The sequence below is a fragment of the Mycteria americana genome, chromosome 6 (assembly GCF_035582795.1).
Source record: "Mycteria americana isolate JAX WOST 10 ecotype Jacksonville Zoo and Gardens chromosome 6, USCA_MyAme_1.0, whole genome shotgun sequence".
NCBI classification, from domain to species: Eukaryota; Metazoa; Chordata; class Aves; order Ciconiiformes; family Ciconiidae; genus Mycteria; species Mycteria americana.
Window position 1 is genome coordinate 29,338,657 of NC_134370.1, and position 13,749 is coordinate 29,352,405.

Below are 13,749 nucleotides of genomic sequence, written 5' to 3' on the forward strand. Positions count from 1 at the left end.
GTTTTTGGAAGGCAGTCATACACTCTTAGCTGTTCCACTGACTGAAAAAGCAAGTGCTATTCCAGTCTTTCTTCATAAGATGCTCTCCATTCCATTGATTATCCTAGTAGCCATATTATTTGCTTTTTCAGTTTGAGGGGGTTTTAGGGTTTTGTTTTTTTTTTTTCTTTGGGTTTTTTTTTTTTTGAGCATCCATAAGCAGAATTATGCTGTGGTCTCATTAGTGCCTTGTACAATGGCACTACTACTTCCCTTTTGGGTATTTTGGGATGCATAAACAGTTTAAATGCAGGCAGGTCATTTTTCTTCGTGTTGTCTTATATGCTACCATATGGCATGCCTCATTTTTAATACATTTGTTTATAGAATGAATGCTGAGATTTCTAATTCAGGGGTTAAACCATTTGCATGGTCTCCACTGAATTTAGAAGTTAGTTGAAAACCCTTCTCAAACCAGGTAATTAAGATCTGTTTATGAATTCAGTTTGCTTCAAGAATTTTGAAGGCAATTAAAGATTTAAACGGTTGATTTCTGAATAGCAGATATGCTGTGCAAATAGTTCTGGGCACTGATCCTTTTTATATGTACATAAAATTTGCCTTTATGTAAGTTATTGTGGAGAACAGTGTACTGTATTGTACTTAGAGTGAAGAGAATGCGTTGCAAGACTTGTTGCAATTGATATTCTCAATATAATAAATGGAATTTCTGCATTTTAGAAATTGTTTTAAGCTGTTTCTTTGAAATAAGTTTTTTACAATAGTATTTTACAAGGCAGATGACATGCTGGATTCAGGTAGTAGTATTTGCAGTGATAAGTTCAACCACAGCTCATTTTTGCATCTCAAGTGAATATCTACCCAGACCAGATACAAAAGTGCAGAGTTAGTTCCCCAGACAACTTAAACTTATACTAGATGTTATCTTAGAACCATAGAATCATTTAGGTTGGCAAAGACCTTTAAGATCAAGTCCAACTGTTAACCTAGCACTGTCACATCCACCATTAAACCATGTCCCCAAGCACCACATCTACACGTCTTTTAAATATCTCCAGGGATGCTGACTCAACCACTTCCCTGGGCAGCCTCTGCCAATGTTTGACAACCCTTTCCCTGAAGAAATTTTTCCTAATATCCAGTCTAAATCTCCCCTGGCGCAACTTGAGGCCATTTCCTCTTGTCCTATGGCTTCTTACTTGGGAGAAGAGACCGACCCCCACCTCTCTACAACCTCCTTTCAGGTAGTTGTAGAGAGCAATAAGGTCTCCCCTCAGCCTCTGCTTCTCCAGGCTAAACAACCCCAGTTCCCTCAGCCCCTCCTCATCAGACTTCTGCTCCAGACCCTTCCCCAGCTCCGTTGCCCTTCTCTGGACTCGCTCCAGCACCTCAATGTCTCTCTTGTAGTGAGGGGCCCAAAACTGAGCACAGTATTCGAGGTGCGGCCTCACCAGGGCTGAGTACAGGGCTGTATGCAGTTCAGTTCCCTAGTCCTGCTGGCCATGCTATTTCTGATACAAGCCAGGGTGCCATTGGCTTTCTTGGCCACCGGGGCACACTGCTGGCTTATGTACAGCTGGGTATTTACCAACACCCCCAGGTTCTTTTCTGCTGGGCAGCTTTCCAGCCACTCTCCCCCAAGCCTGCAGTGTTCCATGGGGTTGTTTTGACCCAAGTGCAGGACCCAGCACTTAGCCTTGTTGAATCTCATCTCACTTTCAATCTTACTTTAAATCTTACTTTAAGATATCTTGGTGGTTCCTAATAAAAATGATAAGGTACCAGTGAGGAAAAGATTAAATACATGAGCATGATGATTTGGGGTAAAGATATAAGTGGGATCTTCTACTGAGACTCCAGCCCTTAAAACTTCAGCTGCTATTGCTGTCCTGGCTCTGCTGCACAAGAATAAGCATCAAAAATGCCTCTCACTGACACCGCCACTGCTTGGCACGTGTTGGGATGGATACTGAGGTAGCGCAGAGGAGTTATGCATTGCTATAGCTCAGCTCTTATCATTCAACCACTACTTCAGGAGGATGCGCTTGTCCTAGTTTCTACGTTTTGGAAACACAGCAGGCTGCTGATGCTGATAGCCAGATCTGCTACTTTCCACTGGGTGATTGTGCTTATCAGCAACAGAGAGGAAGGAGAACAGCGTCAACTGTCCGCATCTATGCGATCAAAGACGGTCTATGGTGTAGATGCCAGAAGGCAGTCAGGGAAGTCTGGAACTGAATGCAGTCAGCAGGAACCACTTCTGAAAACTTTTTTTCCATTCATCAACCCCAAATGTGGAAGTGAATGCATTGGAGTTAAAAGGCAGTCAGAAGTAGTTGATGTCAGGGGTGGGTATTGACACAAGTAGTCCAAATGACTGATGATCTGAGGACTCCTGAACTTTTGGGGCCCTTGCAGGCCTGGTCTTTCTCTTGTCTTAGTTCAGCTGCCTGCAGTAACTGCCTGCGTAAGAACGCGTTGCTATGGCACGCGTCAGGTTGGCAGCTCATTAAGAGCATAGGGAACTATGACCCATTGTGGTCATGCTGTGTTACAAAAGCCAGAGGTACTGGTATGTGCCATGTTAAATCATTGCCAGGTACTTGCAGCCCCATGGTAGTAACGAGAACAAGAATAACTTTAAGCGTGGAATCTCCTCAGGTGCATTTTTGTGCTGCATGGTACTGGGTTCAGTAGACGTGCCTCACCACGTGCGTCTGCGGGGAAGGTGGTTTTACTGCTAACGATCAATCTGTAGAACATTTCCAGCAGGAAAATACTCGGTTCTAATAGTGCTTTACAGGTTGAGGGGTAGCTTATTAGCAATTTTGAGATCAGAAATTAAATCAATTACTTAAATTAAAAGCTGTTATGCTTTAAAATTTACACTTCCAGGGAATTATTACTAATCATGTACAGGTCATGTTGCCTAATGACTTACCATTTTACCTACTAATTTGTCTCCAAATTATTATTTAAATTAGATTAAAAATTATAAATAACTACCTTGACTTTACAGCTTTTAATTAAATCTTAAAATAGGGGGGGGTTATTATCATTCTCAAGTATTTTAACTTTTACTCTTGGGCTAGGTACAGGCCTTGACTAGTTAAAAAAAGATATCTAAAATTTTTACTTTACATAATGATTGTCCCTCAATGAATTAATAGGTATTTTTTCAAAATATGATGCAATGTTTTCCGGTAAGCAAGGTCCTCACTGGACTAAGTTAACTGATGACTATTACAGAGAAATAAAAAGTTCGCTGGAAGTGCTTCACTTTTTCTTGCTTTTCCACCATAGCCTCGGGGAAAGGCACGGGTAGAGCCCGTTTCAGGATGCCAACTTTGCTGTTGTTATCAGTTACTGCTGCGTTACCCCAGGTTAACTGATCAAATGTCTTCTCTTTTATGTGGCGGTGAATGACAGTGACACTTGAATTACACTCCTGAGCAATTAACACAAAGCTAAGTCACTGCCCAGCATTGGTCAGAAAAATGTACGAATCTGGAGAGCAGTTTCTTCTCCCCAAGTCCTTAGCACACCTAAAAGAAATTACACGTGCTGTATAAAATATATATACTGAAAACTTGTACGGCTCTTTTCATCACCTCTTTAAATCTCACATCGTGTTGCCGCGGTGTCTTTCTTCATCAGGCTTCTTGTATTACGCTTCGTCTATCTCTGTGTGCTAACTTCCATATTAACCCAGTCTATTTTTCCTTCGATATGTCTTCTCTCTTATTTTTTCCAGCTCTGTGCCTTGAAGCCTTCAGCCTTTGCTAAGCTCCAGCCCTGGCTCTTCGGCGACGCGGGAGCCGTTGGGGGTCCCGGCCGACCGAGCTGGGGGGTGAGCGGTGATGCCTGGCCAGGGCGAGCCCCGCGGCCAGACCCTGCGAGCGGGACAGGCGCTGCCAGGCAGCGCGGGAACTCTGCCATTTACCAGCTCCGACAGCTGGCTTTAAACCACAGAGGACTCCGTTTATGAACTCTGTACTACAGATTAGGCTTCTTTCTTATTTCTGTGTTTGTCATAATATTTCCTGGTGAAATACAGTGAACTGGTACGGCAAGATGAAGTTCATGGCAAAGAGCAGTAATTTAAGGCCGTTAACCATACCCAGTGTTTGATCGCACACCATTGCTTCTGCTCTGGAACGGAACTAGAACAGAAATAGTAGGCTCTGCCTTTATTATAAAGTGAGTTTACAAGTGATTTCAGTTACCTGAGCGTATTGAACTTCTGATTGCGTTTTGGCATAGCCATGCTGCGATACCAGTGCATGTGTCTGTATACAGCTGTGTAGCTCTTCTGGTACTGCTGCGTGCTGTAATCCAGGGTAGGGTTGCTCCTTCCCAGTAAAATGTGTAACTCTTCCTTGAAGGTGTTTCCTAACCTCATCCAAGAAAGGGAGGAAATTAGTCATGTTTCAAATATGAAAATCTCTCGCTTGAATAATAAATTCTGTTCTGCATGTTGCTTTAGGCTAAATGGCTGGAAAATGTTAGCTAAGTGTCTGGTCTCAAGCTTGTAACTGCTGGCGGGGACTGCAGAGATAACATTACCGTGCGGATCCGCAGCCGCGTGCTTCGCCGCGGGCTGCAGCCTGTGCAAAGAGCGCAGCTGCCGGGTCGGACGGTGGGAAGGGGGTGGCTGAAGGCTGAAAACGCAGCATCGCCGTCCTCCCCGCTGGCGAGAAGCTCCCAGCAGCCGGTGCGTGCCACGGGAGCTGCCGGCTGCCCGGCCTTCGCCTTGGGAGCCTTGGTCTGGGTTTGCTGTCTACTTCAGCAACAAACATGGAATTGAGTTAATTGAGGGAGAAGTTAAGCCCCGGGGCGTCTCCATCCACAGAACAAGTTCACTAACTTAATTATTAATGCTTCAGTGTTGATACTGAGTTCACATTATTGCTGGTCACCTCCAGCCTGAGCCAGTGCAAATGCAAAACCTGTCAGCTCGACAGGCTGAGGCCGTTCCATTACTGTTTCCAATTACTGTTCCACAGGCAATTTCTGGAGAAAGGAGGAACAGCGAGGTTTCGCATGGTGCACTTGAGTTGCTGTCGCTTGTTGCGGCTCCGACCTGCACAGCTCCAGGGTGTCAGAAATGGGTGTTTGCCGTGCACGGACCATCGCTGGCTCGGCGGAGGAGACCTGCTGTTGGCTTTCCCAAGGCGTGCTCTGCCTGCAGAGGGAGAATTAAACCCACGCTGTTCGGCTTGGGCTGCCCGCTGCTGGGGCATTGCAAAGACAAATGAAAATATTGTGTTCTGGAGTCAGAATCAACTGTCTGCCCATGGTCGGCGCTCAGGTTACGTGGCCGGGTGTTGGGCCACGTCCTCGTGTTTTAACAGATGCTGTTTATATAACGCACGGTTTCCCTTTAAGCTGTGGTCCAAGTGTAAAAAGCCAGCTGTGTTTTCCTGGAGGCGTCACTCCGTTTTAGTGTTAGAGTAGTAAATATAGTAACATTTGTTTAAATAGGAACATGCTCCACTGAATTGAGAAGTAATTTTTTTTTTTTTTTTTTAGCTGTTGTATGCTATCTGCATTAATTGTAACCTTTCCCGAGGAACTTGCAATGTGTGTGAAGGGAAGGGGAAGTGTTCTTGATTAAGGGAAGTCAAAATGAGATTAGCTCAGGGCACGCTTTTATGTTACACCCTTTACAGGAATGAATTCAGGTTGTGGTTTTGAACTTGCAAACTTGAATTTGTTTAAAAATATGCCATTCAATGGGACTAGTAGATACTGATTTGGAGAATCAGAAAATACAGTTGAAAAAGTGGAAAAAGTACTGGGAAATACTTAGTTCTGCATCCACTGTATCCAGAAGAAAATACATAGTGGCTTTTTTTTAAATTTCATAAAAGCCCGTGACCCTTTGGACTTTTAGATACACACCTATGAAACTCAAAACTTCTTTGTAAACTGTATTTAAGACTGGAGAATTGCATAAGGAGGGAAAGAGAAGTGGTGGGTAAGCCCTAACTACTTGTATCTGAATGCAGACATATAGTTAAATAGCAGGTTTTAGTGCATGCTGGAATACAAACTTTAGAATAAAATTAAACAGCTTTGTGCTTTGTCAGATAAGTGAATGAAAGGACAAGAACTTCAAATAGCCTTTAAAATGATGATTCAGCATAAATGTAGTAACTCATTGACTACTGTATCAGTATAACGATAAAAGCTTTCTGTGTAGCCAAGGTGGATTTATCTTTCCTTTGCCTGAGGTGCCCTTGCTGTGTGTGTGACCCTCAACTACATCTTACAGAGATTAGTCAAATTTTACTCAGCTGTGAAGTAAGAGGAGGAACATGGGGATATGGCTAAAGTTAAGCAGTGTTTGGTTCACGCCCCCCACGATGCTCATCTCCCCATCGTCAGGCCTGACGGCTTGCAAACTACAGGGCTCCACCTCTTTCTTCTCTGAAAAAGCTTTATGGCAAAGGAGACTAGGAAAAAATGCTGGTTTTTACATTTCTGTGGTTGCACTGGCTCTGCAGCCCTCTGCTTTTATTGGTGTAGTGTCAATTTTTCTCAATGCATCCCAGCGAGAGGTGCATTTGGGCCGTGTGGCTGCTGCAGCCTGCAGGGCAGCTGTGCAGGACGCACCTGGGAGCGGGCTGGTGCAAGCACCCCCTGCAAGTCTAAATGTCTAAACGTTTAAGTCTAAGTCTAAATCTTTGCATAATTCTGTATTAAAGCACAGCCCTGTTTTGGTTAGCTTAGTCCTGTTCTGGGATAAGTGAAGTAAGTCCCTCTAGGCTTGAAGTAAAGTGCCTAGATAGATCGGAGTTTGTGGTGATGTAACTGGTTTATTTGAAGGGCTGTAAGTTTGTATGTAGTGTGGTGAGTTTTCCCGACGGAGTATCTTTAACCCAGATGGTTTCAAGGTGGCCTTGTAGCTATAGGAGTTGTACGTCTCGCATGACTTGGGTCTCTCGACCCATGTCCTCTAAGCTTTCACTCCGACTGCTGTAAAACCCCTTTGCTGATGCAAGTTAACTGAGTTAAAGGAGTTGTCATTTTCTTCCAGAGTAGAATGCTTTGCAGTCTGTACCCGAATTGCATGTAGAAGAGGATGTTAACCCATTCCTGCCATTTACAATGCCAGTGACTTACCAGATTCTTTTCAAGATGATCCTTGTGTTTATAACTGTGCTGGTGTCTAATTTTAAAAATTCCAGCAACTAATTTTTTTTTGTAATTGCTTTGGCATTTGCGCGTCCGTGGGGGGTGCACATGCTCTTTGCTAGCACCTGAGTGTTCTCAGCCTTCTGCTAAAAATGCTCTTTTAAAAAAAAAATACATATATATGGAGTAAAATAAAATTTAACGTAGAGGCTATAAAACAACCTTCACGGATCTGGTGTACAACCTGGCTGGCTCTTGCTGAAAGCAGTGGCAAGCGTGCCCAGGCAGCAGAGTCAACGGTTGTGAAACAACGGGAATCTCTCCCGCGAGAAGCAGCGGTGTGCGTTTGCACAGCGGGAAGAATGCGGAGGAGACGGGAGGTGAAGCTGGGCAGAGCTGTCGCAACACCAGCTAACGGGCGCAGCGGTGGCTTTGGCCGTGGGAGGGCCTGAGCTCTTGCACGGATTTCCTGCAGCCTTATGCAAGCTTAAGTGGCTTCTCTTTGACTTTGTTACAAGCCATGGGGAAAATGATCATATTAAAGGGATAGTTTGAAGAAAAAAGAAAAACCTTTGAGATTTCTTAGTGCTGAGGTACACTCTGGAGAGGAGCTTAGAGACAGCTCAGAGCTCGGGCTACTCTCAGCACGCGAGTCGCACGCTTTCCTGGGCTGTGCAGTTACTGGGGAGCAGCTGGGATGGTGTTCTGGCCTGCAAATGCAGTCCACGTAGAGTAGCTGTTGGGTCTTTTTGTGTGTTTGTTTGCTTTTAAAGTCTTGTCAAAGTGACTTTTTGGCTGCTGGGTTCTTGTGAAATTCTTGGGATACTCAGATACTGTGAAATTTCCGAGAAGTAAAGCGAGAGAAGAGGCGTATAGGGGAAAAAAAAAAGTATTTGCCTGGATTTGTGGATTTATTCATTACTTGCTTGGATTTCATGTTTTTGAAGCATTTTAGGGGTGATTTTTTTTCCAATTGAGACAAGTCGTTCAGCACTGAACTGTAATGTCCACAGACAGGAATAGTTCAATTTTTCATATAAATTCCGCTAGTGCCATAAGTGTTACAGACTTTAATCAAATCCATCATTTACAGCTGTGCTTGCTGAGTCCCCCAGTGCTCTGTTGCTGCAATCGATTATGTGTTGCACTTCTCTATTTCAACAGATATTTGGGGAGGTGGAGTGGTGTTAGTAGTAGCTTCTTTGAATTGAATGGAAACAACTGGATGTTGTTTAAATGTTTAAAAGGAAACTTTCAATGTCGGCACTGATGGATAGCAAGATTCTTTGAATTTCATACACCCCAGAATCAGAAGAGGCCTTAGTGTGCTCGTGTGACAGCGATTAAAAAGCTGTTAAGTACTTTTTTGTCTGTGTAATGAGATACTGTTGGATCTCATTGCACTTCTGCCTCCAAACAGAATTATATTAATTTTAAGATTAAGATACCTGCTTAATCTGAAGAAGCTGGATAAGGTTAGAAATGTTGAAAGCGAATTTCCACTAAATTTAAAGTTTCTTCTTTCCTGACCCAGATGAGGCAGGGTTGTTTGAATCTGGTGCTTTGGTTTGTATTCGCTTTCAGCTTGCTTTCTATCCTGTAAAATGGTCTCCACACCTTGCGCTGACGTGGGGTTGTTCACAGGAATCCTCTGCATGGCAACAGCCCTGGGTTTGGGGTGGTTTGTTTGTTTGTTTGTGGTTTGGGGTTTTTTTTCCCAATTTGTTTGTTTGTTTGTTTGTTTGGTTTCTTCTGGTAGGTGCTACTAATAGTTTCGAGTAACTGTATACTGGTTTTGCCAAACGCTGTTTCTCACAGAACTATTTATATAGAAGTGCGTTTTATTAGTAGTTGTTAGAAGCCTGAGTATTCTTAATATCATAAGGTGTGCATCCTAGTTGATCAGAAACAGTATATCTATTGGCTTAGTATTTTTAAATTAATGTTGCGTTTCTTGGTGGTTTGAATTTCTTCCTCATCACATCTCTTGAGGAGAGGGCAGCATATCTGAGACTGCATCAGCACTCCCTTCATGACATACAACGTAATTGCTTTTTAATATTTCATTATGAAAATAAATTAATATCCCAAAGTTATTTTGCAGCAATTAACTGCATCCATTTTCTCTGCAAAAGCTGAATGTGGTATCAAGAAGCCACAAAAATGCTGATACTAGAAATCGCTTACAACGTTGGAAATATTAGAAACATTTACATTCTTTAGTGTTAGGAATAATGTTACAGAAATGGTTACACTTTCTATCCTACTGCCAAATTACTGCAGAAATATGCCTCCAAATGTTGTTTCTTCCAAGGCCCACCTTTGGGAGCGGTGGAAGGCAAACCTCTGCAGTGTCAGGGAACCTGTCTCAGAGGCTCCTAGAGATGTGCTGAAACCTCAGAGCATACCCAGTTCTCTCTGCCTTTCCAGGGACGAGCATGGAAAGAAGAATTTGAAAGCAACTATTGCTAATACTTGCATGCTCACTGGTCTGGAAACTTCCTCGATAGCATACACTAACAGTTTAGGATAAAGTCTTTCTGCAATTTGATTTTTTTTTTTTTAAACTGTTTTTTTAAATACCTCGTTGTCCACACAGCCCTATTTAATGGCTGCGGAGAACCATAAGACAAAACTGTGCTTCCATACACTGTTTGCAGGCTTTTCTGGTTAGTTGGGAAGCTGGGGTTGCGCTGATAAAATTATATAGACATTGCAGACTGAAGAGGGAAGATCTGTCTGCACGTCCTCAGAAGAATTACTGATTTCCCTCCAAAAGCTGTACTAATATCAGTTATCAGCTGAATTTTGCTATGTGATTTATTTTCTCAAAGAAAGCTGTTTCTTGGGAACTATTAACTCGATAAATCAAGTTGCTGCTAACATAACTAAAGATATCTTACTGGCATTGAGTTACTGCTTGTCATGCTGTGTCGTGCTCTAATGGCACTAAAGTGCCTGGAAAGCAATTTTATTATTTACTCTTATGCCTGTGTAAATAGGTAATTTATCCTAATGACTGGATGGGACATAATTGGGAGTGAGTTTTCAAGGATGTGATATGCATATTAATTATGAGTGTGAACTGGCCATCAAGAAGACTTTTCTCCTTGATCCTTTTAATGCTGGTAAACATCATTATCTTTTCTAATGAGCCATGATGACTGAAAGTAGTACTGTTCTACTCTGGGAGTCTGTTGTAGATGTCTGGTTACCAAAACAATTTCCCCAGAGAGTTTTCACAGAATCACAGAATCATATAGGTTGGAAAAGACCTTTAAGATCATCGAGTCCAACCATAAACCTAACACTGCCAAGACCACCACTACACCATGTCTCTAAGCACCTCATCCAAATGTCCTTTAAATACCTCCAGGGATGGCAACTCAACCACTTCCCTGGGCAGCCTGTTCCAATGCTTGATAACCCTCTCGGTGAAGAAAAATTTCCTAATATCCAGTCCAAACAGACTGTTTTCAACAGATTGAAAGTGCTTATGGGACCTCCAGAGCTCCTGCACTGCAAGATCTAACACTTTTTGTTTTTTAAGGCTTATATCCCTGGGAAAGGAGGTAGCGTGGGTAGCACTGGGGCAGTGTGTTAGAAAGCTGGATTCTCCTTACAGCTCTGTGCTTGTCTAGTCCCTGTGTGACCTTGGGGAAGTGGCTTTGCTTCTGTAAAGTAGGACATGAAAAAGGGTAGTGGTTGCAACCAAAGGTCCTGGAGCGTTGAAGTATCAACAGAATCTTGCTACAGGAAACCCTGCAGTGTGCTGCAGCCAAGCATTTCTGTGCTTTCCTGTTAAAAGGATAAATATGTGGGAGGAAAAAATGAAATTCAACTCTTAGGACATACAAAATGTTTTTACAGAGTGGAACTATTAATCGCTTTCATTGAGCGAATGAAAATATTCTGTAGCAGAGACACTGTATCAAATCCATAAAATCCTATTGTAGAGAGCACATTAGAAGTGGCAGCATAGTGTTGGCTTAGTGCTGCTCTTGCCACCGTTGGAAGATATGTAAATATTTCATAATGTATCTTCCTAATCAGAACTTAAATTTAAGTAACCAGTTGGTTCATGGCAACTATATTGCCCTTCCACAGTTGGTTCACCTCATTCAGCTGCTGGTGTGTGGCTTGATCAGTTTGCAAGTGAAAAATAACCATGGAAAAAGTTAAGCCTGGTTGAAGCAAGTTTTTTTTATTAATGCAAGCACATCCAGTCAAACACGGAATATCCTGCTTTATGGTACAGCTTTATATTTAGCATTTCAGCTCAGAATAGCAAAACACGGTATTTAAGGAATGTATCAAACTGAGGGAGGAAAAATAAAAAGGAACCAACGTGGATACTGCATTGATTTCAAGTATATACTAGGACTGATTGACCAGTGAAGTGCACATTCATGTGAAAGCTTTTTTATACATTTACAGAAAGTGTTCTAAAATTGCATTTCAAATATATATTTTTTCTTAAATTTTAAGCATCCCTTTTAAATTTCAATTACATAAACAAAGCTGATATACAATCCCTCTTATAGTGTCCGACAATGTTACTAGCTAGAACATCTCTGAAAGTGCAAAACACTGTAATAATACAGTATAAATATTCTTACTCTAATCCAGGGCTGAAGGTCAGTACTTCAGCACAGGAAAAATAGCAGCAGATCATAAGAATTATCCCTTCCCCTTTTCTGGGCTGTTTTTGTTAACAGTATTCTACTTCTTCCTTCTTCATGGCATAACTTGCTTTTGTTTCTCTTTGATATCAGTGCTATGGGAATAGCAAAATGTTGATTTATCTCCCTTCCTTACCCCGACTGACTCTTCTAATTTTAAGTATTTGTCAAGGGGGGGGAATGGAACAGGGAGAGAGGGAAGGCTCTTTAATTTTTCACCATGCTACAGGGCCAATACAGCAAATAATTTCTACTAAGTGACTGCAGATGCTATATGAAACAGTGGCACTGCTCTTGGTTGTAGACACTCAGCAAGAAGAGTCTACTGGACTGGAATAAACCAGACTCTCGGTCCAGCAAGTCTTGCCCCTTCTTTAACAGAAGGCAGAGTAAGCTAAAACCCATCTACTTAGAATTGATAATTTTTTAAGAAGCTTGTGCAGAGGTCCTCTGCGAGGCTCTATGAGGGAGGCTGCAACCAGTGTGAACTCTAGAGGGCCTTGTTTAAAAAAAAAAAAACTAATTGTCTGGCTCAAGTCATTATCTTTACAAATATCCAGCCCTCAAGACTTAAGAGAACAATTACTGGAAAGGCCAGTAGATATTCATGGATTCATGGGTAATAATTTGTTGATTAAACAAAATAGTTTTTAATCCGAGCCTATTTTTTTTTCTTTCTTAATTCAGAGATCAGGTGAGAAAGTAAGTCCTGAACTGTATATTTTTTCCTGGAAATGAATACCTTGAATCTTAACATAACATAAGCTCCTCAGGTACTCATTTGGAGAGCCAAATTAGGTGTAAACTCAAGGCTAAAAGGAGAAATTAGAAATGGTAAGCATTAGTGGGTTTACAGATCATCTCTAATTTTGGTACTGACCTGGGTTCAAAGGTTTGACCAATTTCTTATAGCGTTCTCCCTTAGATATCAATGGGTTCTTGCCCAGACAGTTAATCATGGCTTGCAAAATACTAGAAAAAGCTTATATCATAAGTTGGTCTTTGCTTTAATTGTCTGTAAGTGCAGACTAGCATTTTTAAAGGAAACAAGGGAATTAAATGCCCAGTTCAGCGGTGATGAACTCTTCTTCAGCTTCTTTGGAAATTTTAGCCTTAACTTCAAATCGGACATCTGAGTTTACTTCCCTCTCTCTAGCTCATGTATGACTTGTATTTTCCAAAAACTGTTTTCAAAAAAACATTGAGCCTGTTTTGCAGAGATAATCTAGGTTAGATGTCATTCTCTTAAACAAAACAAAACACCCCCCCCCCCCCGATTTTTAAAAAGGAAAACACAGACTATTTTGACAGCCAGAATTTAAAGGATAGTTCCCAGAAGTATTAAAACTTAGACATGTGTGCATCTTCACACATGCACACACACATACTCACACACAAACGCACATCCCCCAGCAGTTACCCCATCTTATCTCTTTAAATCATGTAACAAAAATATGTTTGCTGCACCATTAATGTTACAGGCAGGTATACTCTACTTCATGTGCCATATTCTCCATTTTATTTAAAAAGTACATTGTAGCTGGTTTCAAGACATCCATATTTTTATTTTCTTTACTTCCAGTCCAGCGTAATAAAAGGTACACTAAACGATATCAGTACCTTGTAAGGCACTATTTTCTGATGTAAGAGAGGAACATGCTTACTGCAGATGTCTAAGGCCTTGACTCTACAAACACTATCACATGTGAACGGTATCGTTGATTAGAAGGAGACCCTTCACTTCAAAGGTAGAGAGACATGCTGAGTGTTCTGTAGGATACTGGTCCAATGGAGTATTTAACCTGAACACTGGCTTTAGTTGGGATGTGTGTTTTTAATTTTTATTTATTTTGGTGGAAGTAATAAAAAATAAAAATTTGGATGCTGATAGAGTAAGATCTCCCCAGGGATACCATCTCCCATGATA